This window comes from Podarcis erhardii (genome assembly GCF_964252035.2).
Source record: "Podarcis erhardii genome assembly, chromosome: 3".
NCBI classification, from domain to species: domain Eukaryota; kingdom Metazoa; phylum Chordata; class Lepidosauria; order Squamata; family Lacertidae; genus Podarcis; species Podarcis erhardii.
The window spans coordinates 101900971-101927927 of NC_138507.1; the positions used below are offsets into that span (position 1 = coordinate 101900971).

The following is a 26957-nucleotide window of genomic DNA, read 5'->3' on the forward strand; positions in this document are numbered from 1 at the left end:
TGGCATTTTTAAATATTGGTGTTTATTTAGAAACATACAGGTTGAGTATAGATGAAGACCCAGCACTGAAGACTGGCAGCCAGCCCAAAGTTTGGTGCTTTCACATCCGATATCCAGTACACTGAGACTCTTGATGAGCCAGCTCATCTCTCTGGCACCCACCTGCCTGCCTTTCTCAATCCCATAAAAATGCTTTTGGTTGGATCCAGAGTTCCTGGGGCTAGAACCCCGCTCAGGAGATGCTCCTACAGGGGGTAGGCCATAGCTCGGTGGTAGAGCATCAATCCCTGGTATCTCCAAGTGGGGCAGAAAGAGACCTCTGCAGTTCTAGAGAGCCACTGCCTGTTGGTGCAGATGTATCAGTGGTCTTACTCCCATCCTTTTCCATTAGTGAGTGACCCTGTTGGACCAAAAGACCTTCTGTGAATGCAAGGGCATCAGCAGGATTCGATCCAATATGTTTATCTGTGAAGTGGTAGCTTGGACATCAGTGACTCGGTATTGTGCAATTTTAAAATTTCCATTCCTATAGCAGGGGGTAGATCACTGCCAGTCTTTGTGAGTAGATCACAGTCCCTTGGGAGTTGGCCACCCTTGCCGTAGAGCATGAAACTCTAAATCTGAAGGTCATGGGTTCGAGCCCCAGTTTAGGCAAAAGATTCCTGCACTGCAGGGGATTGGACTCGATGATCCCTGTGGTCCCTTCTAACACTACAATTCGATCATTCTATGTGCCCTTTGCAGACTTTCATTCACACATTCGACAAATGCACCTGGCTCCCCTCACAACCTGTGTGTTCATGGAATGAGCATCACCCTAATGAACATCTCAAAATAGCTGTGATTGTCATTCAGGGAGTGAGGGGGCAGGATCAGACAAAATGGGATTTCAAGAAGTAATGTCTAGAATAACATTTCATTTAGACTACTCCCACTAAGGTTAGGATCCCCAAAGTTGTAGCTGTGGCTGCCATGGCACCCCAGATAACCCCCTGGTACTGGTTGAGACCCCCTGCACCTTCTTAATATTTTTGAGTAGTGGAGGCTCTATTTTATTTTATTTTACCTTGGTCAGTGTCTGGCTGGATGAAAAGAGAAGGGCAGGTCTCCAGCCCATCCCAGCCTTTCCCATTCCATTCTCAGAATGCCTTTGGCCCGCGTATAAGCCCAGAGACAGCAGAAGAAAATACCAGGGAGGGACAGCTTGAGGCATGGACTTTTGTCTTGCACCTTCTTCAGAAAAGAAAAATAAATGGGGCCATTTTACTGCTACATTTTGGGGAAATTATGGGAGTGACCTGAGAACGGTGATTTGGTGTGTGCTTATGTTTGTTTGGAGGGTGTTCTGCATGCATTTTTTATACTGCCTGTCTTTCTTTTTGCTTCCCCATCCCCAGTGTCTGTCTTTTCAGGGGGTGACTGCTCTTTGTGGTGTTTTTTATGGTGGGTAGCCTGACGTTTTTGTTTTATGGAGGTATATTGCCTATAGTGTTGTTGTTGCTGCATGTGTTTATGAGCATCACCACTTCCACTGCTGGGCATTTTCTGGTGCCCTCCAACATACAGATATCTAGATGTGCGCCAAGAGCCAAAAAGGTTGGAGATACCTGCAACATTTAAGGTGGCTTTTGCGGTAATTGCACAGAGAAGGCTCTGTTTGCCATCACTTAAGGAGTGTGTAACGTTTGCGTACTCCAAATTGGGATATACAATTTACTTTACCTTAAATATAGCGTTTTCACAGAAACCCTGCATTCTCTAGAAACTCTATCCATCTAAATTGCTGTATTTAGTGTGGCTAAATAAGTCCAAGCCAAATTTAGTGCCTGTCCACAAACAGTCCCCGCCAGCTGAATTGTAAGGGTCATTTTGGAAGGTAGTAATGACTAGTGGCACTTGTGCCATTTTATCTGGGAAACTAAATAGATTTTAGAAAACACCTGGGAAACATTGAATATGAAGCTTTAGATGTGTCACGAAAGTTGACTTTGGATTCATGCGGGACTTTTCCTTTCAGCAAGACTTACAACCCAGAGCATCCGTAGCAGGAAAACAATCCCAGGACATCCCATTTCCCCCTGCAAGAGTATGATGGCTATTTGAGGCCTTTTTCAAGGCCGCAATCTCACACAGGACCTCAAAATGCGTGTTTTTTGGTGCCATAAGAACACACCCCACCCCAATCATTTCTTTGAGGCTCTGTGATCTTCTGCAGATCATGTGACTCACATGAGAGCACTGACAGGAAGAAATGTGTCCTGCTTTTGGGACTCAACATGTTGGAGGGTCTGGTATTTCAAACAATGTTTATTCAGGTTGTGTTTGTACATACAGTCGTACCTCTGGTTTTCAAACAGCTTAGTTCTCAAATGTTTTGGCTCCCGAACGTCGCAAACCCAGAAGTGAGTGTTCCAGTTTGTGAATTACTTTTGGAAGCCAAATGTCCAACGGGGCTTCTGTGGCTTCCCATTGGCTGCAGGAGCTTCCTGCAGCCAATCAGAAGCCACACTTTGGTTATTGAACATTTTGGAAGTCAAACGGACTTCTGGAACGGATTCCGTTCAACTTCCAAGTTATGAGTGTAGCTCCTTTTAGACCTTCCAATCAGGGTAGAAAAAACATGTAGGGAGCAGGATTGCAGCAGCAAGCTGAAACGCAACATAAAAAATGCCCTGCTGGATCAGACCAAAAGCCCATCCAGTCTAGCATTGTGTTCTCCCAGTGACCAACCAGATGCCTGCAAGAAGCCCAGAAGCAAGACTTAACTGCACTTGCACTCTCTAAACTCATCTCCTTATAATGTTGCCCAAAAAACTTCAATGTGCCCATCTCAGTGTCAGAAAAGAAGCTTTGCATATACAGTGGTACCTCAGGTTAAGAACTTAATTCGTTCCGGAGCTCCGTTCTTAACCTGAAACTGTTCTTAACCTGAAGCACCACTTTAGCTAACAGGGCCTCCCACTGCCGCCGTGCCGCTGCTCAATTTCTGTTCTCATCCTGGAGCAAATTTCTTAACCCGAGGTACTATTTCTGGGTTAGTGGAGTCTGTAACCTGAAGCGTATGTAACCTGAAGCTTATGTAACCCGAGGTACCACTGTATACTTTTATGAGCATTGACTGTTCTGGTGTTCAGATGAACACCTGTAGGTCGTGAGCATGGCCTGCCACTGCAATCCCACCTTCCAGCTCCGTGTGCAGTCATTCCTTGTGGATTTAAAGGTCTAAAAGGGGCTCGAGGCACTCTTACAAAAGAATAGTACACTTACAAGGAGGTGTGATTTCACGAAGGTTTGGAAACATGGGCTTCCTTAATGCTCCGGTGAGATTAAATGGCATTAATGGACATTAAGTGAGAGCTGGACCATAAAGAAGGCTGATTCCCGAAGAATTGATGGTTTTGAATTATGGTGCTGGAGGAGACTCTTGAGAGTCCCATGGACTGCAAGAAGATCAAACGTATCCATTCTTAAGAAAATCAGCCCTGGGTGCTCACTAAAAGGACAGATCATGAAGCTGAGGCTCCAATACTTTGGCCACCTCATGAGAAGAGAAGACTCCCTGGAAAAGACCCTGATGTTGGGAAAGATGGAGGGCACAAGGAGAAGGGGACGACAGAGGACGAGATGGTTGGACAGTGTTCTCGAAGCTACCAGCATGAGTTTGACCAAACTGCGGGAGGCAGTGGAAGACAGGAGTGCCTGGCGTGCTCTGTTCCATGGGGTCACGAAGAGTCGGACACAACTAAACAACAACAACAGCAATGGACATTGGTTCCATTTTGATTGAAACAAAATTGCTGCTGATCCTTTTGGAAAGCAAATGCAATTCACAAGGAAGCCGTAACAAGAAACGTGCCATCTAGCATTATTGTTGACTGCTAGGCTGGTTGGGGGAGGGTGCTGGGGGTGGGGTGGGGCAACAGGCGGTAAGGACACACAAACCAATAACTCAGCTTAATGGCATTTGCAAAACCTGGGACAAACAGCAAACATTGCTTTTGACAGCCTGTTGGTTCTGTATTGTTCCAAAGCCTGGTACCTTGGTTACGAAATATCTCCAGCTCTCTCCCCCCACCCCCCAATGATCAAAAAGGCTTACTGTGGCATGTTGGATGCAGAGAAAGAGAAACAATGGGTTACTAATGAGGAGAGAGGTACTTAGTAAGTTCTGTAGAAAGAAAATGGCTCCATGGCAGCTTTATTCATTCAGACAAATGCTTACAGGTCCCCTGCCAAAATGGATTCCCGAGACTACAAGAGAAACAACTAAGGCACATTGGTTCTGTTATCTCTGTTTGGACATTTGTCTGTCTTCACCAGATCTTTGAAAGCTTGTTTACAAGGAAGACAGGTTGCCCCAAAGCAGAAGGGATGAATCTGTTGATGGATAGGATGCAGTCTGGGTTTTTCTTTCTTTCCTTTTTTTAATTGGAAGCTGATGTTCGCTGGAATGAGCCTGTAAGGTTTGCTGTGGAACAATACGACCTACCACCAGCGGCTTATATTTCAGCAGGGTTAAAGCAAGGCGTCTTTGAAACTTGGAGTGGCGTGGAATTCTTCATTTTAATGCAGAGATTGCATCTGATTCGATACATTTTTTTATTCTTATTTTTAAAGGTTCCTTGTCCTAGCAAACTGAATTCTGATAGGCTTTTGGGAGGGGGTTGTTTTTGTTTTATTCCCTTTGCAAAATAATGCCTTTCAAATGCAATCATACAGAATATGTCTACTGAGACCAATGAATATTAGTCACAGTTAAGACAGCAACCATTGCAAATTCTATAGGAAATGAACGCTATTTTGTCATGGCAGGATTTTATTTTTTTTATGCTAGTCCAGATAAATAAATAAATAAATCCCCAATTTCCTCTGTCTTTATTTAAACTTCAACCAGATACAAAACTCAGAAAAGAATATATATAATGCCTACATTTATGCTCAGTATAAAGGTAAAGGGACCCCTGACCGTTAGGTCCAGTCGTCGACGACTCTGGGGTTGCAGCACTCATCTCGCTTTACTGGCCAAGGGAGCCGGCCTGTAAAGTGAGATCAGCACCGCAACCCCAGAGTTGTATGTGACTGGTCTTAACTGTCAGGGGTCCTTTACCTTTTTAAAAAATAAATTCCATAACTATTTCCTAACTAGCCCAAAACAATATTGGGTTTTATTCCTTTAAGTTTTATTGAGAGTGGACCCACTGAAATGAATGAACTTAAGTTGCCATGGGCAATAAGTTCAACGGGTCTACTCTGAGTATGACGAACATTGGCTGCAACCCATTATTCGTTTCATTTGCAGTTGTGTGATTTGTAAAGCTGTCACCAGATTAAAATAAATAGTTGGTTAACTATATGAGCGTCAGTCAATGAGCCAATAAATTTTGCATAAATTCACATATGAGTTAAAATTATTATTCTTATTATTTACTGAATTTATATACCGCCCTATGCGGTTCACAGTTTATATACCGCCTCAGGGCGGTTCACAGAATAATAGCCCCAAAGCAAGAAACACCATACTTTAGACTTTAAAAAGAAATTAAATATAACCTCAGATCTTTCCACTCTGTTCCATCTCTCTCTGTTGGGACCCACAGCCTGGAACATGACTCTTTCATTCTCCCACAGGTCCCAATGTCCATGTCTTCACTGTCCTTCCTCTGCCTCCCACTTTCATTCCACTCTGCTCACCTTCTAGACACACCTACTACCACTCCCATTCCTCACACGGGGTTCTGACTGAATGTTGTCAGTTCAACAGTGTGTGAACACACAAGGTCAAACACTCATGTCCTCCTCTTCTCACATGCTTGACATCAAAGAAGGCTTTCCATGATTTGATCCCGGTTTGTAATCCTGGTTTATATGGAGCTGAAGTCGGTTTGTCAAAACGTTTCAAAGTCAGGGCGAAACTGTGCTTTATTAACAAACCAGGAAGTTTATTGGGCACATGAGAAAAGGAGGGAAGGAGATGAAGAGGAGAGGATGTTTGAGTTTATTGCTCATTCCCACTTCCACATCCACTCAGGGTTCCTGTTCACTTGGATCAGGCCACACTAAACGTGTGGCAAGGCAGCATGGCTTGCGGACGCATTCCCATTGCCTTCACACATTCACTGAATGCTTATAAGAGGGTCATCTGTACATATGTTCATCCTTTTAGCTAACAGCTTGCAGGTACCTCTAGCCTAGCTTCTTTGCGGTCCATTGTTCTGTGAGTCCAAATCATTTATGGATTTTATTTTATTTTTAGTCACAGAAAACGAGGGGAATGATTAACTCTGACTTGCATGATAAAATGGTGATGCGCCCAAATATGACAGGCCTTAAACAATAGTTTTCATAGCTCGCTTTGCGTTCTTAGCTATTTCATAAGCCAAATATTGACAAATAGGCAACTAAGGCCACGGCGGAGGGCTGCCAACCAAATGGGCCCTGACATAAGTAAGAACAAATGGTGTATTATTTTCCAAACGCCTTATACCAGGACAATAAAAATTGTTGCATATGATTCTCATATTTGCTGTTAGGTTATGCAATTCCCCCCTCCTTTTTTCTGACAATAGAGACGCCCAAAGCTGCTTTACACCGAACCAATCCATTGGTCCATCTGCCTTCTTATTGTCTACATCAAGGATGGAGAAATATTTTTAGCCCAAGGACAAAATTTCTGCATGAATGACTTTCCAGGGCCCACACACCAGTGGTGGGCTGGACCAGATGCAAAAAGGACAATTGGAAACAAGGTCCTAAACAAGTACTGGGGAGTCTTAGTGGTTGTTCTGCTGTTCACACAGCTGAGAGAAAGGTTAACTTCTCCAGGAATTTCCAATCTGTACTTGGTTTTTAAAAAATATTTTCATGCACCCAACTGGTGTCCTCCAGATGTGGATGGACTTCCAGTTCCCTCCAGCCCCGGCAAAGATGCCCAATTGTCAGAAATCTGCTCCAGAAGGTTGAGGGACCCTCCAGATCAGATATGGAGGGGATAGTACAAGAGGAGAGGACCAATGGAGCCCCGCTTTGTGCAACACTGGATGCAACCTTATAAAAGGCAAGCATGCTGATAAATTGTTTCTGGTTCATCACAAGGGTGCCTCAATATGTTTTGCAGCTCTCACCGCACGGCACTATAATCTTTGGATCAGGCCCCAAGGAGGAAGCTCGACACAGAAGGATCAGTGTACGTTCTCAGATTACTGACTGAATGGGGTCACAGTATGCATGGGTACTTAGCAAAGAAGCCACAGCATTTTCCACTGGCTGCGACTTCCAAACAGAACACAACTCGCACACTGTGCCGCGGACTCTGGAGCAAAACACCCTGTGACCACTTTAAATGCAGAGGTGTCTTTTTGCGTGAGGAAAAGGGAAAGTGTGGGCACAAACTACTCTGGACTTCAAAGAGTCAGCTTTGACTGAAGCAAAGACGGCAAGGCCCGGTGGTTAGGTCCCTGACTGCATATCAACAACAGTACCATAAATCACATTTACTTCCAAACCTAATACCTAGCATTTAGAGTCAAGAGACATTTAGAGAGCTGCCTTCAAGACATTGCATAATTTATTGTTCCCTGATTTATTCTCCATATGACAAGTAAAAAAGTTGAAGTATTGTCGGTAGCTATTTTGATTTCTCTTCAGATCCATTTGACATCTGTTATCCAAGTAATGTTATCTTGGTGGATAACAAGATTTGCTCCGATTTCTTGCATCGTTCCCCCCCCCCTTTATTTTTTAGGGAATGACAATTAAATAGAATTAAATTGCAGCGTTCTGCTGTACATTTAAATGTAAACAGGGCAGGACTGCAGTATAAAGATGTATTACTGATGAGGTACACAAAGCTCTGTAACAGAAACTAGTTTTGATCTACTGTTTATAGTAGAGCAGTGAGATGTCTACCAAATGAGGATGTCTGAAATGTGTTTGCCATTTACAGCTTGAACTTTCAAACATGTGAAGAGGAGGGAGAGAATTGGCCCCTTTGCTGCTGATGACACAGTCATTCCTAATTTTATAGTGAGAATGCCTTTTCCTTGCTATTGCTCATAAGGTGAGCAAAACTAATTCAGAACATTTTCTAAATTCAAGATGGCACCCTCTACCGCCATTCCACATGCAAAAGCCAACCAGACTCACCGTTGACTCTTACTTCATCAATGCACTGCACTTCATCACTGCATACCCCCCAATATTTCTCAGATGAAAACAGGGCCATTCTATTCTACATCAGTATCACTGCTGGGGGCGGGGGAGGGCTTAATGTATATATATATATTAAGATATTTATTAAAGTGTTTATGATACGGACAAGTCCCCCTGCTGAAGTCCAGCTAGCTCCAGCACCCACCCTTGACCCCCATAACCTCCTGGCCCCACCACATTTCAAACTCTAGCCCCCCCACAGACCTGTCTGCACCCTGCCAGCTACACCCTTCCCCACCGCCCCTAGGACCTGCTTCTCCAGCCACCACCTCCTCTTGAAGCCTGACTTGGCTTATTTTCTCCTCCTTGTTCTTATTTGGCACAACCAACTGGCTGGGGGCCTGCCAGGCTGGAGAGTCGCAGCCTCCAAGGTGGGAATGGTAACCCTGTTGCCTAATTCCCTCTTCCTTCTCCTCCTCTTCCCACTACTCCTCCTGCTTCTATGCCCGCAGCTGTCAACTTTTCCCTTTTCTTGCGAGGAACTTCCCTTAAAAAAAGGGAAATGTAGACAGCTATGGCTATGCCACCGGCCGGCCGGCCAGCCCACCAGCCTGCCTGCCTGGCTCCCTCCCTCAGACCCAGCCCAAGACTCTTCCCTCAGTCAGCAATTATCTCTTCTCCCTGCAGTGTGCAGCCATTTCCGCTTACCATACCTTAACAAAGATGGGAATTCAAGACTCTACATGAGAAGCCATGATGGTTTAAGGGTTTCCGTGATGTTCCCAGCATTTTCAGGGCAGTTGAAGACTATGTCACTGCACTAGGGGACACAGTGCAGGCTATATTAGAGCTTTTTGGGGGGGGAGTTGTTGAGAGATGTTTTTTGAGTTATTTTAAAGGAAATTCACCAAAACCTGCACTTAGAGCAATTTCCGCCCAGACACTGTTTCTGACAGCCGAATCCCGGAAATTTCCAGACATATGGCAACCCTAGGCAATATGGCACTCTCTGCTCTGTCTTACAACTCCTCCCCACTGCAGCCATCTCTGTCTAATGGTAGGGCCAGCCCTTGAGGTAAGACATGGGGGGGAGGCTTCTCTCAAGGTGAGAGGTGCCCCAAAATGTTTACTACATTCCCCTTCTTAACAGGTTGTTTTCTTGCCTGCACTGATGAAGGGATCCCAGAGCCAAGATTGGATAGGGACATCCTTCAGCTGGAAGATGCCTGTAACCTTGTTACAGTAATTCTGATCGGAGAAACTCTGTGGGTAGCCTTATTTTCAATTGATTGTCAAATCTCTTTTAAAAACCTATCCTGTTCTTGCACTGGCAGTATTCTTACAGATGCATGGCTAGATACAGTTAGCAACAGACCTATTTCAGTACAATAATCAGTGACTAAGAGCTTGACTGGTTGTTTGCAGTTTTACAACCTTCCACAGTTTTTAAATTGGGCCAACTTGGAGATACAATCTTTTCCCCTTTGGCTTTATTTCACTTTCCAAGCATTAAAAACTGCTTTTCTGCACTCCCCAAAGTTTCTCTTTTGCCAAGTCATGCTGCACTATTCAGCTTTTTAAAAACAGTATTTTACCTTTTAAAAATAAGGGTGCCATCAAAAAACACCACTATGGTACCCCAGTTGTGGAGTTTCTTCCCAGTATAGATACAATTGTCCCCTCATGGTATTGTTGTCCAGTGTCCAGATAGCAATTGAATATTTCTATTATTATTATTATTATTATTATTATTATTATTATTATTATATTTCTTCAGGCCTTTGGAGATTACTGAGCTGGCTGCTGATTGTTCCCTGTTGAACTATTTACTGCTCTTTACTGCTCAACCGATGGTTTCGTGATTATATGCCGTATTTTATTTTAAATTCTGGGGGTCTTGGAGTTGAAGAATGTTTTTAAAATGCAATGCATTAAATAAATAAAACTTAAGGTGTCCAGGGTCCATCTATGTTCCTCTCTCCTCACTCTCAGTGTTCAGAATACTGGAACCAAAAGGATTTGGTCCCTGTACAATGTCTATTTTTATTGGAATTGTTGTGAAAAAGCAGTTAATCATATTTGACATATGGGTGGTTTTTTTTCTTCACATCTCAGAAAAATTCTGTTCAGAGACAAATGGGGGGATTGTTGGCTGCCTTTTAGTATCACTCAAAAGAAATCCAAGTGCAAAGGTGTGATTCATAATCAGTGAGAAGGCACCATGAGGTATGGAAGGGAAATACTTTTTAAAAAAGTTTGAGGAGAAAGATTTGACAGAAAAACAAAAGGTCCTTCAGACACTACACAGAAGAAAAGGGTGGAAAGAAAAAGGTCACAGACAGGAGCCAAAGTTAGGTGGACAAGCAGGTTCAGGAAGATACTCAGATGAGGGAAAATAGGCTTCAGTTTCATAATACTGAAAGCCTCGAGGAACAGCAAAGATTAGGGTCTCTCCCTTTTTCTTTTTCTGGTTAAGATTTTATCACCTTTGAAACGCGGTGGGAACCAGAGTAGGTGTTTCCCCAATTGCTCTTCAACTTGAAAATAGCAAGTCAGAACCAGACAAAAGCATGGGTTTCAAATGCCTGACAAGGCCCTCAGAAATTATCCTGTTTTAAAAAAAACATAACACAAATGTTCTTGACGATAACCAAGAGTAGATTTTCTAGGGAAATGACCAACTGGTGTTTACAATACCACACTGTGTTCCCATAGCTTCAGCAAATGCACAATAGATTTTATTTCAAGCATGTTTGAAAGGCTAAGGTTTTAGGAAGCCCTGTTTTCCAAACGTAATGATGATGAGGAGATTATTTACAGTGGGGTATAAATAAAAATAAAATATTAAGCTGATTCAATGAATGTGTGTGCTTCTCTCTTTCACAACTACAGCTCTGTATTTGCAGTGGGAGAAGGTAGGGAAAATATTTACATATGTTTTCCATTAGAGGTCTTCAGAACTAGGTCTACTGCTTTTAAAAACTTCAGCATCATGATTGGCAGAGTGTTTGCTTGATGGAAAAAACAATAAGGCCTTTTCAGTTGTTATATGAATTAATAGATGGAAGAGAAAGAGATTGTGTACTTTCAGTGTAATCTAAATTGTCACTGGGTATACAACTGCATGAAGAATCCTCTTCACACAAATTGGAACCCTGAAAATTCAGGAATTGTTGAAGGGATACATGATCCTGCCTCCCACTGCATTCAGTTCAGATAATTTACAAACAGAGCTCTTCCCCACCTCGAGAACACTGAGGTGTCAGGATGAAATTGTTGTGCATGTTCGGGGCGTAGATGTGTGCTGCAAATTCAGTCATGGTGCACCACTCCTGAACCGTCTTCCAATGGAACCACCAATGTGTTTTCAAGCCTTAGGAATGAGGTTATTTCCCCCTGCCTTGAGTATGTCAAGATGCCCTTAGAACAGGCATAGGCAAACTCAGCCCTCCAGATGTTTTGGGACTACAACTCCCATCATCTCTGGCCACTGGTCCCTGTTAGCTAGGGGTGATGGGAGTTGTAGTCCCAAAACATCTGGAGGGCCGAGTTTGCCTATGCTTGCCTTATAAACTGCAGAAACTCTTGGCACTGCCGACAAGCAGGGAGAGAGAAAGAGAGCAAGAGCTTGCATATAATATTTTTAATGTATAGATTTTATTTTTGGAAACAAATGTCATTAGAAATATCTCGCTCCAAAATGGGGAATATCCAACCAGAGGTTGGTGTGCCTACTCAGTCTGCTGCTCAGATGCTAACTTTGGATGGACAACTTCAGGGCCTGAGATGTCACTTTTTATAATATAATAATATTTTTTATGGTTCCTTCTCTTTAAACCAGACTTGGGCCAGTCTCAGTTTCAGACAGAGGACTGTCCTCCAAGACTGCCCTTCATACAAAGGATTCCTTCAAGTACAGTAGAAGACTGTTTTCTGTAAAGTAAGGCATGTGACCAACCATGTTTCCATTCTTTATGGATAAAATTTTGCTCTGCGTCCCTTGTAAGAGCAAATATGTAGAAGACCAAAAAGAGTGGCCACTGGCGCAGATAGAACCCCATTTAATTAAGCCCGCGCAATTGACCACTGAATCACCTCGCTGGGATTTTTGAGCATGGGAGAACATCATGCAGTTGATGGAGCAGCAGCGATAATAGAACTCCGAACAACAATGTGATCCATTTGCCTAAGCCCCGGGAGAGAGGAAGGAAGCCAATTTATTATAGCCACTTGCTTTATACTGTGTCAGTTCATGTGAATGTTTCATTTGCTTTTTCACATGAACTGCCACAGCATGGGTTAAATAGAGAGCTCCGTAGCCATGGTGTTAAGGATTCTCATTAGCATCATTTTGGGAGTCATTAGGGCAAAACAAATCCCTGTGAATAAAGTGCAGTTACACCAAAGATCCTTTTGGTCTATTGTCTGCACCGAGCTCTCTTGTTCCTGTCGCTTCTGCTTGGAGTATTTTAAGTCAAGCTTTTTTTAAAGCTGCAAATGAAATTTACCATAGCACTCTCCAAACTCAGCAGGAGAACACTGTGCACACATAGATGTGTTGCTAGTCAATGGGCTTCATCCAGGTACTCTCAAGCACAGCTGGATGCAGACTTTATACCCCTATTCAGCATTCTTGAGTGCATGCAGGGTCTCATCCAGAAGGAGAATCTACACATGGCAGCTTTTCCCTGTGTGCAGGTGGGCCTTGCTGGATAAGTGAGATGATGATGATGATGATGATGATGATGATGATGATGATGATACAATACCACCCTTCATCTGCAGATCTCAGGGCAGTTCACAACATAAAATTATGAAAGCAAGAACTCAAAGGTTTTGTTGTTCCGTACTCTCTTACAGTCACATTTTAGATAAGATTGGATCCAAGTTTAGTTAAACTCATGGAATTAAGTTAAAATGCAGTTCTACAGCTCAGTACCCGAGACTAAACCTCAATGAGAAATTCTGAGCAAACTTGCATAGGACAGCACTGTTACTCATCTAACTTTATGGCTAAAAAGTCGCACTGAAATAAACTGCAATGAAACATACAGTATGGGTATCTCAGTTGGTTAGAGCATGGTCCCGAAAAAACTGAGGTTGTAGGTTCAGTCCCTATTACGATATTCCTGCATATTCCTGTATTGCAGGGGGTTGGACTCTACAATTCTAGGGAATGTATAGCCCTCCAAATGTTCTTAGACTCAAAATCCTATCATCCCTTCACTATCATAACCAATGGTCAGGGATGATGGGAGATGGAGTTCATCAGCATATACTAGACCAGCCAACAATACTGTAAAGGCAATATTAAATAGTAAAAAAGGTAAAGGTAAAGGACCCCTGATAGTTAAGTCCAGTCACAAACGACCATGGGGTTGTGGTATTCATCTTGCTTTGCTGGCCAAGGGAATGGACGTTTGTCCGCAGACAGTTTTTCTGGGTCATGTGGCCAGCATGACTAAGCCGCTTCTGGTAAAACCAGAGCAGCGCACAGAAACACTGTTTCTTCTTCTTTGGCGATCACTCGTAGCTGAGTAAGATTGTCTTCCATTAACACGGTTTTAACAATGAGTCCCTATTTATCTACTTGCACTTTGACGTGCTTTCAAACTGCTAGGTTGACAGGAGCAGGGACCGAGAAATGGGAGCTCACCCCATCACAGGGATTCGAACCGCTGACCTTCCGATCGGCAAGTCCTAGGCTCAGTGGTTTAGACTAAAGCGCCACCCACGTCCCATATTTTTAAAATAGTAAGCCATGGCTTATTTTTCCAAACACCCTAAAATCTACACTAGATTTTAGCAGCAAGCAAATATAAATGTCAGGGCAACAGGTAGAATCCTCTCTAGAAGACATATTTTAAGTATTTTAGTCCTAATCTGATGTCAAGTTTGGCTGTGCTGACTCTGGCTGGGAAGAAGAAATACGAAGAGAAGCAGGTTTTGGGGATCAAAAGTGTCATGCTGGGCATCTCCCCACCTCCACAGAGCGCCCTTTTGCTCATGCAGGACCACATGCAAATGAGCCACCCCATGTGCAGAGGCCGGTTTGTTCCCCTGAACTAATCCTCACTGCTGCACAGGGACACCGGCATTTTTTGCAGAATAACAGCCTACAGTTACATAAACAGCCGCTGGAATTTATGCACTGCTGCTTCTTTGATGTGCAAAAGGCGTTCTGCTGCCAAGCGACACCAAAAGCCATGCAAGTCTGACCAAAACGGATTCTGAGTTCGCTGCTGGCAACCAAGATACCCATCAAACATGCAATCACTTCTGTGGGATTGTTAGTTAAATCCCAAAGCTAATTGCCACATGTGAGGGGGTGAGAGAATATTGTTTTTTTCCTCTGAGCTGTCTCAGAAACAGGAAAGTTTCGCCCAAGAATATGGTTGAAAAGGAAAAAGAGAAGGCAGGGTGGAGGAGGAATGTATGAACTTGTATTCTGTATTCAACTCTGTCGGCTTTGTCATCCTGACGGCGTAACACAATATTCCACGAAAGTGGTCCATTTCCCCTTGCTCTGGTACTTGCATGCGTATTTTGTATAGTTTTAGTGACAACAGAGGAGGGAAATGAAGCAAAGCACACAGGAAACTCCATATATAATCAGGGCTTCCCCCTCCAATGAATAATGGGAACTGCAGTTTGTTAAGTGTGCTGAGAGTTATTGGAAGACCCTAATTGCCCTCACAGACAGTTCCTCTTCCCAGAGAATTCAGTGAATTGTAGCTCTGTGAGGGGAACAGCTCTCAACATCCTTAATAAACTATAGTTCCCAGAGTACTTTGGGGGAAGCCATGACTGTTTAAAGTGGCATGACACTGCTTTGAAGACAGGATTCAACAAATGAGTCCCATCATCAGAAGCTCTGTGCAGGGACTTCTGCTTCTGCTATGGTCTTTCCATCTTCTTCCTCCTGTCTGTCCCCTACACACACCCAAAACTGGCTTAGAGGGGCTGGCTTAGAAGTACTGGAACAAGGCACAGGGGGATGGGGCAGATTATCACTCTGCCTGTCAAGCCAAAATGCTTGCCATGATGGAATGATTGTCTTAGCACAATGTGGAATCCCTCCTTTTATGTATAGTGCAGATGGAGCTCAAGTCCCATGCCACCTAATGACTAAACCATATACTAGTCATACAAAACCCAACACAAAAAGTGCCCAGGATAGAATGTCCTTCAAAGCAGATGCTAATATTTTTTATTATTATTATTAGTAGTAGTAGTAGTAGTAGAATGTCCTTCAAAGCAGATGCTAATATTTATTATTATTATTAGTAGTAGTAGTAGCAGCAGCAGCAGCAGAAATTTTCCTTTCTCAAAAAGAGCCCAACAGACACTGAGGTTCAGTTCTGACGGCCTTCTGGCGGTTCCCTCAGTGCAAGAGGTGAGGTTGCAGGGAACCAGGCAGAGGGCCTTCTCGGTAGTGGCGCCTGCCCTGTGGAATGCCCTCCCATCAGATGTCAAGGAAATAGAAAACTATCTGACTTTTAGAAGACATCTGAAGGCAACCCTGTTTAGGGGTTTAATGTTCGATGTGTTGTTGTTGTTAATTTTGTTGGCAGCCACCCAGAGTGACTGAGGAAACCCATCCAGATGGGTGGGGTATTAATTATTATTATTATTATTATTATTATTATTATTATTATTATTATTAACAACAACAGTTTATATGAACAAAACACCCTTACATACTAGGGAGGAAATGGTAACAGATCAATGAAAATACATTGCTGGTGAGGAATATGAGGTTGAGACAGAAAAAATTGCCTATGTCCCCTTTCCAAATCCTAAGAGAGAGTATTCAGCTCAGCACAGGCCTTCACATTTTTCATCACCAGCAAACTTTAATTGCAACAACAATCTGGCTGCATTATCACCTCAGGATATTGGAACAGTACGGGAAGCCGGCCTGACCAGGCCAAACAGCAGGGAGATGCGTCCTGTTTAATTCAGGGTTGATCTTACCATTAGACAAACTGAAGCAGCTCCCTCAGGCAGCTGATTTGTGGGAGTCAGGAAATGGCAACAAAGTGTTAGTTATTTCGTTTGAAAATACAATAATAATTCTTTCAGGGAGAAGGGCTTGTGGAATTTTGTGCCTCAGGTGCCAAAATAATCTGTTTGGCTTTGGTCTCTGTGTGTCTTGGTTGGGGTATTTGTTGCTCCATCTCAGCCAGCAAAATGTATTGGACTGGTCTTGGTCAGGTTGCAATAAGGGACAGGAACAGGGGTGCGAACTTGAATAAAATATGGGGGGGGGCAGGTAAGCCCTGACCTGCATAATCAATCTCATGATGCAACATACACACACTATTTGAATGGCACCCTCTAAAATTTTATTGGAGGAACCAAAGGGATCTCAGCCCCTTGGAGTTGGCTTCCATGGGCAGAAGGATAGATGAAGGCAGATATAGGTGTCCAAATGGTACAGCAAAAGTTCTTAAAGTAGGAACTCTAGCTGGGGAATGGCTCAGAGAGGTACTAAGGATGTGGATTCCGCTTTAGGCAGCAAAATGTTTTCAGACAACACTGACAGAAAAGCTTTGTTCACTGTGGCTTAGCACAGAGAAGCAAGCATGCTGGTCCAGGGGAAGAAAACTGTGGCAACTTTGCTCCTTCTGCTGCTGCACTGCTGGGAGTGAACATGGCTCAGTTTTTTATTGTTATTAATGGTTTTTAACACAAATTTATTACAGGGAAGAAAACAAGAAAGAAGATGAAACCCATCAGCTCACATCAAAAATACGATTAGCATCAGTTGGTATTGGCACCTGCCTGTCTTGGGAGACAATGGAGGAGTGCAACTTTGGGGGTGAAGTCAAACAAACAGAGCCTGTTGAGGTGGGAGAGACCAACAAGGAGAGGCATGTTTTGTTGCTGCTGGGGCAGATGGAGACATCTGGTTCTGCTGCTGCAGATGCACATGGTGTTTCTTCTCTCTGCACTCTTCCCAGTCCTCTGGTCACTGCTGTATGGATACACAACCTGGGTGTCTATCTCTGGACACTATGGTTGTCTGCAATGGATTCCCACATGGTGGGGTTAATGTTGCCAGCCTTCATGTCACATTTGCAGGCATCTTTGTAATGCATTGATGCTGAAATCCAGCATCACCTGAGCTCTGCGAGTGCAGATTTCTCATGATTGAGGTGCAGAGTGTTTGAGGACCGGGACATTCACAGGGAAACCAAAGTGCTTGTTTACCAAGCTATTGTACTACCAACCATACTTGTGAAACATGGACCACTTATAAACGCCATCTCCAGCTCCTCGAAAGATTCCATCAATGATGTCTCCGAAAAAAATTGCACATCACTTGGGAAGACAGGCGAACTAATATTAGTGTACTGGAAGAAGCAAAGATCACCAGTGTTGAAGCAATTATTCTTCAACATCAACTTCGTTAGACTGGTCTTGTTGTGTGGATGCCTGATTATCATCTTCCAAAACAACTACTCTATTTTGAACTTTAAAATGGAAAGCGTAATGCTGGTGGTCAACAAAAGAGGTTTAAAGACTCTCTCAAGGCAAATCTTTAAAAATAAACACCGACAACTGGGAAACAGCTCTGCTCTTCCTCTTGCCCTCAAGGCAAAGGCTACTTGTGATTCCAGTAAGAGATGCCTATATACCATGAACCTTGATCTTTACACCCGTTCATCCGTTTTTTCAACCTTTACTGTAATCACTGCCGAATTTCACCACCTGGACTTTAAGCCTGATGAATGAAAGGTCAGGCCATTTTAGGTTTGGGGGTGTGATTATTTTTCCAGCCTTTTTTCATTCTGCGATGCCGTCAGTCTTTGTGAAACATTTCAAACATAAGGAAACTGAAACGGCTGTCGTTTTCATCCATTGGTCTAAGATTTTAGCTGTTTTTGCTCCTTTTTCTTTTCTCCAGAAATACAAGAAAGAAAGAAAGAAATGTGAACTCTGTTGACTACCACTCGATGAGTTTTAGTGTTTTGTGCATTTAATCTTTACAAGTCCATCATTTAACTGCAATGCTCGATTCTTTCTGATGGCTCATATAATTGGCTTCAACAGCTAATGGATTTGTTTATATGAGCAGCTGACTTTTAAGATTAGCATGCCACACTGCTGTCTCGCGTAGTGATATATTACTCATGCAAGCAGAGCGAAAGGGAAGGGAAGGGCTTTCAGATTTTTAAAAACTTCTGCCTAGTTCACACCATCAGGAGTAAAAAGCCCCCAGAAAGAATTCAGGGTAGTCTAGTGAAAACCACAGGGTCTGTGCAGCAAGATTAAGATTTTACTGCTGGGATTTTATGTTCTAAATTATCCACCATGTTTCCAAAGTAAAACATATGCATAAGCAATTATCCATTATTCCAACTTTTCATTTCTGCATTTTGTACACAGTTTGACACAGCGTTCTGTTCCTTCTTTCATACTTTCTCCCATGCATGCATGCCCACATTGATAAAATACTACAATAAACGCAATCTTGATGTGTGTGTATTGATAAAACCAGTGCCATTTTTCTAGATAAAGAGGGGCCGGAACTCAGTATGAACGCCTCCCTTGATCTCTTATAATGGCAATGGCACCCACCTGAGAGGTGCTGGAACTAAGTTCCAGTGTGATCCAGCTGAAAAAAATATCCCTGAATAAAACATCACATAAAGGCAATGCAGATGTGATTGTACACATGGCTGTATCAACTCTTTAATGTGTGTGGCATTTACCAAGGTACAAAAGTGTGTGTGAGCACACCAGTAAAACACTGCACAAACTGTTGATGAAATTATACTTATGATCAGATGACAGTTGTCTTTTGTTGCATTTTATCCTGGGTGTGTATATACATTTTTAAAAAATAATATTTTGCACAGACGCATGCATCAGTAACATAGTGGGGAAAACAAACTGGAAGTACAAATCCATGATTCTGTGAAGTTGCGGCAATGTGAACATGCTGCTGATGGTTTGTGTGAAAACCAATATCCCAGCGACTTTGGAGTAAAAAAAAAAAAAAAAGGGCACTAGAATCACTACACACATATCCCTGCTCTTTGATGTGGTATAGCTAAGGAGCAGTTTTACAGCATGAGGAGTGGTTAGCCTAAAGACCCTCTGGTGTGCCCCACCAAGCTATACTTCATTTCTAAACTAGGAGGTGAGAATAAGACAAGGCAGATTGTACCACCTGAAAGCCTGTTGTACAGATCTGTGAATTATGGCTGCAGTAGAAAACACAGCTCAGGCTATTCAACCAAAATGACATATAGTACAGTATATGCATTTTTGCACAAAATGGCGGGCTGCATTGCAAAATTTGCAGAAGTGTGAATTTCATTTTATATACCATATATATATATATATATATATATATATATATATATATATATTTTCCAGGTTTATTCATTTCTATAATTTTGCAGTCATTTTAACATTTAAAGACTTGACTTCTTTCCCCCTCTTTCTGTTGTTCCTTAATTTATTTTTAATATCTTCTGCATATCCAAATTAACTTAATTTGCTCATTTATTCATCTACTTTAAATATATATTCTTATCAAACTGCAGGTTATGACAGTAATCCTGCCAATGTTCTTCCCTGTTTACAATTTATCTGTAAATATTCAGTAAACCATTTCCATTCTTTTATAAAAAGTTTGTTATCTTGATTTCTGATTCTTATTTATTTGATTCCATTTATGAATTGCTTCTGATAAAACATCTCAAAGTGATTCCACGGTCTAGGCACTAATAATAATAATAATAATAATAATAATAGACAATTCCTCATGTAAAAACGATGAAAGACAATTCCAGATAGACAGACAAGTCCATGCAAACAAAAGTAATTCCATATATTAAAGACAATTTCGTATGTAAAAGCAGGTGCTTGTCATAGTTTACTTGTCAGTTGCTGATTGATGGGGCTGGGAAGGAATTTAGCTTGCATTCTTGATTTTACCCACATTCCTCACAAAGCTAGATTTGCTTTGGGTTTTTGTTTTGTTTTTTGCCTTATTTTATAGCAAACCCAGACTGCTCACTCGCTTTACTTTTTAAAGTGCACACACACCCTTAAAGTTTGTTAAGTGTGCTGGGTACTGCAGCTCTTTGGGTATTGGGTACTCTTTGGGTACTGCAGCTCTAGAAACAACAGTTTCTAGAATTCTTTGGGAGTGCTTTAAATGTGTGGTGTGTACGGAGACACAGTTATGTTTCTTTTCCTTGGATTGGTCCTGTTCTCAACCCACAGGTCACAACTGGCTATTGATTAGGTGCTGGGGCTGTGGAAAAGTAGAAAAATGCATTCCTTCAGGGGAGGTCTTTGAAGGCAAGGGCTCTGGGGCCACCCTCTCTTCTTCATGGCAGTGGGCAGCATGGGTAGCACATACCCAAGGCGGGAAACCTTTTTCGGGCCAGAGAGATGCATCCTCTTCTGAGACCATGCGCCACCAGCTTGTGAGGCCGGAGGCAAAGGTGGGCTGAGCAACAGGTGTAAATGTTACCTTTTTACAGCAGGCTAGTTTCCCTTTTCCAGTCTCCATCCAGACAAGCAAGAGGCATCATCAAGAATTCCACATTCTAGGCCAAAACACTCAAGGAGGATGCAAAGCAAGACAGATGGAGGTGTGGCCAGGGGAGGGGGTGTGGTTGGGAGAGGCCTAGGGGACACATTTGGCTCCTGAGTCTGACATACACTACTCTTGGAATCTGCTGGGTCCCCTAAGCTAGTTTCCTTCCTCCAGTTGATGGAATGTGAACACCACTGTTAGCAGTCAGGGTGATAGAAACATTGGGAGCACCACTCTATTCCGCCTTGGTCAGACCACACCTGGAACAGTGTGTCCAATTCTGGGCACCACAATTTAAGAAGGATATGGACAAGCTGGAATGTGTGCAGAGGAGAGCAACCAAGATGATCAAGGGTCTGGAAACCAAGCCTTATGAGGAACACTTGTGTTTAGCCTGGAAAATAGGAGACCGAGAAGATATATGATAGCCATATTCAAATATCTCAAGGGCTATCATATGGAAGATGGAGCAAGCTTGTTTTCTCCTGCTCTAGAGGGCAGGACCCAAACCAATTCCTCCAAGTTACAAGAAATGAGATTCTGACAAAACATCAGGAAGAAATTTCTGAAAGTATGAGTAGTTCAACAGTGGATCTGTCTCCCTCTGGAGGTGGTGGACTCTCCTTCCTTGGAGGTCTTTAAGCAGAAGTTGGGTGGTCATCTGTCATGGATTATTAATAGAGAATCCAGGAGGTTGGACTAGATGACCCTTGGAGTCCCTTCTAACTCTACAATTCTATGATTCCTAACCTTTCAAATAAAATGTACGTTTGAAACATTCAAGTGTCAGTTCTTGTATACGGTCTCTCTCTGTCCCTTTAACCTCAATTCAACTACAAGGAATCTAGTCCCTGCTTCTTTGTATTTTGAGGGGGAAACTCACAGCCACCCTTCACAAGCGACAGGGCAATTTCATGATTTGAGAAATATGAAAGGCCTAAATTAATATGCTGTTCTCTATAATTAGATCGGCATTTGGACTATATCCTTTTGGCTCGTGTTTCAGCACTGGAGTACAGCAATCCTGCATGTTTGACAATGAACCTTCCACACTACTTCCGGTTTCCGTCGCGAACAGAAAGGGAGCGCGGAAAAACTCCGGAGAGTTTTTCCGAGTAACACAGCGATCAGGGGGGGTTGCAAAGGCACTGCACCCCTCCAGAAATCTCAGGGGGGGAATCCCCTGAGGGAGAGAGCCCCAGCCGTGTGGACGCGGCTCGCCGTTTTTCGGGATTTTTTTTAAAAAAAAGCCTGAAGTGGCGGACCGCTAGCACCAAAGGGGAAACAACGATCCTGTGTTACGATGCCTCTGGCTCCCACTGAAGAAGGCGACGGACCTCCAAACTTATAAGTGCGGGACCCTTAGTGTGAGTAGATGCTTTTTATACCAAAGGATTTGAATTTACACTAAGAGAACGTCGGATGTTGGAAGATTTAACTTAAAGGGTTTATCCCGATTGAGGCTTAAAATGGCGCTGGCTACAAAGTAGCAAGGAGAGAACAGGAAGTTTCTTTATCGCTTGACTGTGTGAGTTACAAAGTAAATTAGCCTGGACTTTTGAAGTTACAAAGTAAATTAGCTTGGACTTTTGAAGTTACAAAGTAAAGATTATGGACTTTTAAAGTACCAACCTAAAAAAACGTTAAAAAACAAAACAAAAAAAAAGAAACATTCCACTACCACGAACTACGGATTGATAGCGCCTATATAGACTTTGAACTGCAGACTTTGAAGTGCTTTGAACTGCTTTGAACTGCTTTGAACTGCTTCCTCAATGGTCCTCCTCAAACCCCCCTAAGTTAGGATTTTTGCGGGTTCGACTGTCTCCACGAGCTGCCTGTAAAGGTTCCCGGGGAAGAAAAGTAAAAGTATCCGGGGAAAAGATTTGCAAGACACGGGAGAGAGACGCCTTTAAGACTTTTATTGTTAAGACAAAACTTTACGAAACAAAAACATAATTACTCGCTTTATACATATTATTTAGTGTTCTTCTTCCCTCCCCCTTTGTGTTCCCCAGTTGCACCCCCCTTACTTCCTCCTCCCGCTGCCCTCCCCCTTCCCCCCCTCCCGCTCTTTCTCCTGAACACTTATCCTTCTTATTTTCTCTCCTTCTCTCCCCTCTCTAACGCAATAATCTAACCCAACTAAAAATTTATTTAACCCATTCTCAACCTCATTTCTTACATTTTTGGCCACGGAAAGATTCCGAACTTTTTGAACCACCTGAAAAACATTTGAATCGGATGTTTGGTTAGTGGTCAGATAAATCCCGTCACGTTAGAGGATAAGAAACTGTGGATAGAAAGTCACTGGGATCTGGACCCAAAGTCACCAGAGTGTAAAACTCAACACAGCCTCTGAAAAGTGGATTAAGCCAGTCAAGTGGCTGAAATTTCTGGAGAACAGGAAAACTACTCAACCCCCCTGGATTATAAAAGAAGGACACTATATTTGACTTTTGCCTGCATCCTTCTAATTTGGTTAACCCTCTTTGTCTTTAAAACAATTATACTAACATACTAATTTAATTTTGAGTATCTAATAACAAAAGGTTCTTGAAAACGTAATCGAAGGGAATAGGGGAAATAGGTAGATTGAATTAAGAAAACGAAAGGTGCTGAAAGGGGGGAACCGAAAGAGGTTCAAAGACAAAAAACAAACAAACAAAAATAAACAAACAAACAACAAGATAAATAAGATTGTGAGCCCCTCTGGGGAGAGAAAAATAACCCATAGGATGTCGGGGAAAGATGCAAAAAAAATCGGAGGGACCCCGGGGGAAAGGAAGGTATCCAAGCAGGAGGAGGTCAAAGATCTAGACATTCTATGGTTAAAAATTAAAGAAGAATTTAAGCAAAGGGAAATACATATGGAAAGCAAATTAGGAGAACTACAGGAGCAAATAGATAACAAAATAGAAAGTGCTGTAGGGGAACTTACCAAAAAGATACAAGACTTGACAGTCAAATCAAAAATATTTGAAGAATCAAATAAAAGAACACAGAAAGACTTGAGGGACCAAAAGAAAGAAACTGAAAGGTTAAAGGATGAAATAAAAAATCTAAATAAAACACAAGATCAACTGTGGGACAATTTAGCTATGACAGAACTACGTCAAAAAAATCTTAATTTAAAATTCAGAGGGATAGTAGAAGAAGCAAACGAGAACATAAGGGAAAGAATAGTTAAAGAACTTGCAAATTGGTTACAGATGGGAGAAGAACAAGTAGCACATACTATAGAGAATGCGTTCAGAATAAGAGGGAAATTACAACAAAACAAATCAAAAAAGACCCCTGGAGATTGCTTAGTAATTTTCAATACTATGGAAATGAAGAATACAATACTAAAAACGAGCTTTAAAAGAAAGTTAGTGATTGGAGACCGCCCAATCATTATTTTCAAAGAAATTCCAGTTAGGATTCTCCGTAAAAGGGAAGGATATACTCAGTTGACAAGAGTGTTGAAAAGAAACGCAATCCAATATAAATGGGAATTTCCAGAAGGGGTTTCGTTTTATTACAAGAACAAAAAATTCAAGTTGACAGATACACTTGAAGCAGAAAAGTTCCTGAGAAGATACGAAAAAGATTTAGGTAGAGAGGAGGCAGGACAGCGAGCAGGTGATTTGGTTGCGGGGGGGGCGGGGGGACACGGGGTTGGGGACGGGGGGTCGGGGGGGGAGACAGAGGACTCAGGGTCGGAGGAAGAAGAAGAAGGAGAAAGCAGAGAATCTAAAAGAAAGAATAATACCAGATTATAAAGCAGAAATAAGGATAAAGTGAATTCAGTAATAACCCGAAATGTCTCTTAAATTTTTTTCATGGAATGTGAACGGCTTTAACGACAAGTCCAAGAGAAATAAATTTGAAAAGATTATAAAGAAAAAAAACATTGATGTCATTTGTTGCCAAGAAACCCATGTTGCCAAAAAACACAAGCATATTTTAATAAATAAAAGGCTGGGAATAGAATTTATCAATTCTGACTCCAATAAAAAGAGAGGAGTAGTAATCTATGCGAAAGAGAAATTAGAACCCAAACAAATATGCAAGGATGAGGAAGGAAGAATCCTAGGGATTCAAATTAATTACCAGGGAGAGAAAATAAATGTGGTTACAGTTTACGCCCCAAACTCAAATAGAATGGAGTTTTTTGAAAAATTGGAACAACTTCTATTAGATCTAGATAACAATAAATTAGTTCTACTTGGAGATTTAAATGCGGTACCGACACCAGAACTAGATAGAAATACAAGGAAAAAAAATTTAAACCAAGGGAAATTACCAAAATCGTTCAATGATCTGGAAGAAAATTTGGACTTAATAGATATATGGAGATATAGAAACCCCACAACGAAACAATTCACTCATTTCTCTGAACCACACCAGAGCTGGAGCAGACTGGATCAAATATGGATCTCGAGAGAATTAATAACAAGAACGGAGAGATGTGAAATTTTACCCAGAACCTTATCGGATCACAGCCCAATAACACTACAATTAAAATGGAAGACTCAAGGTTTATACAGATGGAGAATGAACGATTACCTATTCGAAAAAGAAGAAGTGATCGAAAAAGCAAAAACCACTATAAAAGATTATTTTGCCTTAAATATTACTAAAGAGATTGGAATAGATACAGTATGGGACGCTAGTAAGGCAGTGTTAAGAGGTCTCCTGATACAACAAAATTCTCAAAGAAAGAAGGCTAAGGAAAGGAAGAAAGAAGATTTAATCCTTCAACTGAAAGAATGTGAGAAAAATATGATAAAAAATCCAAAAGATGACAGCCATAAGCAACAATACAAAATGCTTCAAACACAATATTCAACATTAATAAGCCAAGAGGTTGAATGGGGAATAAAGTTAATGAAACAAAAGTTTTTTGAATCGGCAAATAAAATTGGAAAACTTTTGGCGTGGCAACTGAGAAAAAGAAGAAAAAGTAGTATCATAAACAAAATAAAAGTAGAAGAGCAAGTTCTGGAAGATCCTATTGTAATAAAAAAGAACTTTTTTAAATTTTATGAGAACTTATACAAAAGAGAAGAAGAAGATTTAAAGAACATTATAAAATATCTAGAAGAAAATAGCCCTAAAAAAATAACAGAAGAAGAAAGAACCGCTTTAAACAGACCCATAAAAATAGAGGAAATTCGAGAAGCGATTAAAAGAATGAAAATTGGAAAAGCCCCAGGTCCAGATGGGTTATCAGCTAAATATTACAAAGTCTTAGAGGAATACATAACACCAGTGCTATGTGACGTTATGAACGAGATATTAAGAGGAGGAAAAATGCCAACATCCTGGAAAGAAGCCTACATTACGCTGATCCCGAAACCAGATTCAGATAAACTTAACATTAAGAATTACAGACCGATTTCTCTATTGAATAACGATTACAAAATTTTTGCAGACATAATGGCCCACAGACTTAAAAAATGTTTAATTAATCTTATTCATTGTGATCAGGCCGGCTTTCTTCCTAATAGACAAATAAAAGACAACATCAGACACACAATAGATATCATTGAATACCTAGAAGTTCATAATGAAATTCCTGCTGCTTTACTGTTCGTTGATGCCGAGAAGGCTTTCGACAATGTCTCTTGGGGTTTCCTAATAAAATGCTTGGAAAAAACAGGGATAGAGGGCACATTCCTAGAAGGAGTTAGAGCAATATATACACAACAAAGAGCTAGATTAATAATAAATAATAACTTGACAGAACAGTTTGAAATAGCAAAAGGTACCCGACAGGGGTGTCCTCTATCACCACTGTTGTTTATTATGGTTTTAGAGACAATAACAAATAAGATAAGGAATACCCCAGAGATCCGCGGCATAAAAATCGGCGTGCAAGAATACAAATTGAAAACATATGCAGACGATCTCATGTTGTCATTGGAAGAACCAAAGGAGAGCATCGGTAAAGTTATAAAATTACTGGAAGAATTTGGAAAACTATCGGGATTTAAACTGAACAAGGAAAAAACAAAAATAATGACTAAAAATATGAAAGAAGACACCAAAAATGAGCTTGAGATACAAACTGGAATTAAAATAGTCAAAAAAGTTAAATACCTTGGAATTTGGATAACTATGAAAAATATAAATTTGATGGAAAACAATTATAAGAAAACATGGAAAGAAATAATGAAGGACTTAGATACATGGAACAGATTACATCTTTCGTGGATGGGCAGAATGGCGGCGATTAAAATGAGTTTACTACCCAAAT

The 26957-nt window shown here is 41.6% G+C and overlaps 2 long non-coding RNA genes across 3 annotated transcripts in view; one reads left to right on the forward strand and one right to left on the reverse strand.

Annotated features, from left to right (window-relative positions):
• LOC309338101 overlaps positions 1-10966 on the forward strand; it is a 29730-nt gene extending 18764 nt beyond the window's left edge. For both annotated transcript variants that reach the window (XR_014154705.1, XR_014154706.1), the window contains exons 3-4: positions 7943-8022; positions 9926-10966. This is a non-coding gene — a long non-coding RNA (uncharacterized lncRNA). The remainder of the gene's footprint in view (positions 1-7942; positions 8023-9925) is intronic.
• LOC309338159 overlaps positions 1-26957 on the reverse strand; it is a 599378-nt gene that overhangs the window by 338276 nt on the left and 234145 nt on the right. The gene's annotated exons all lie outside the window — the stretch shown is intronic.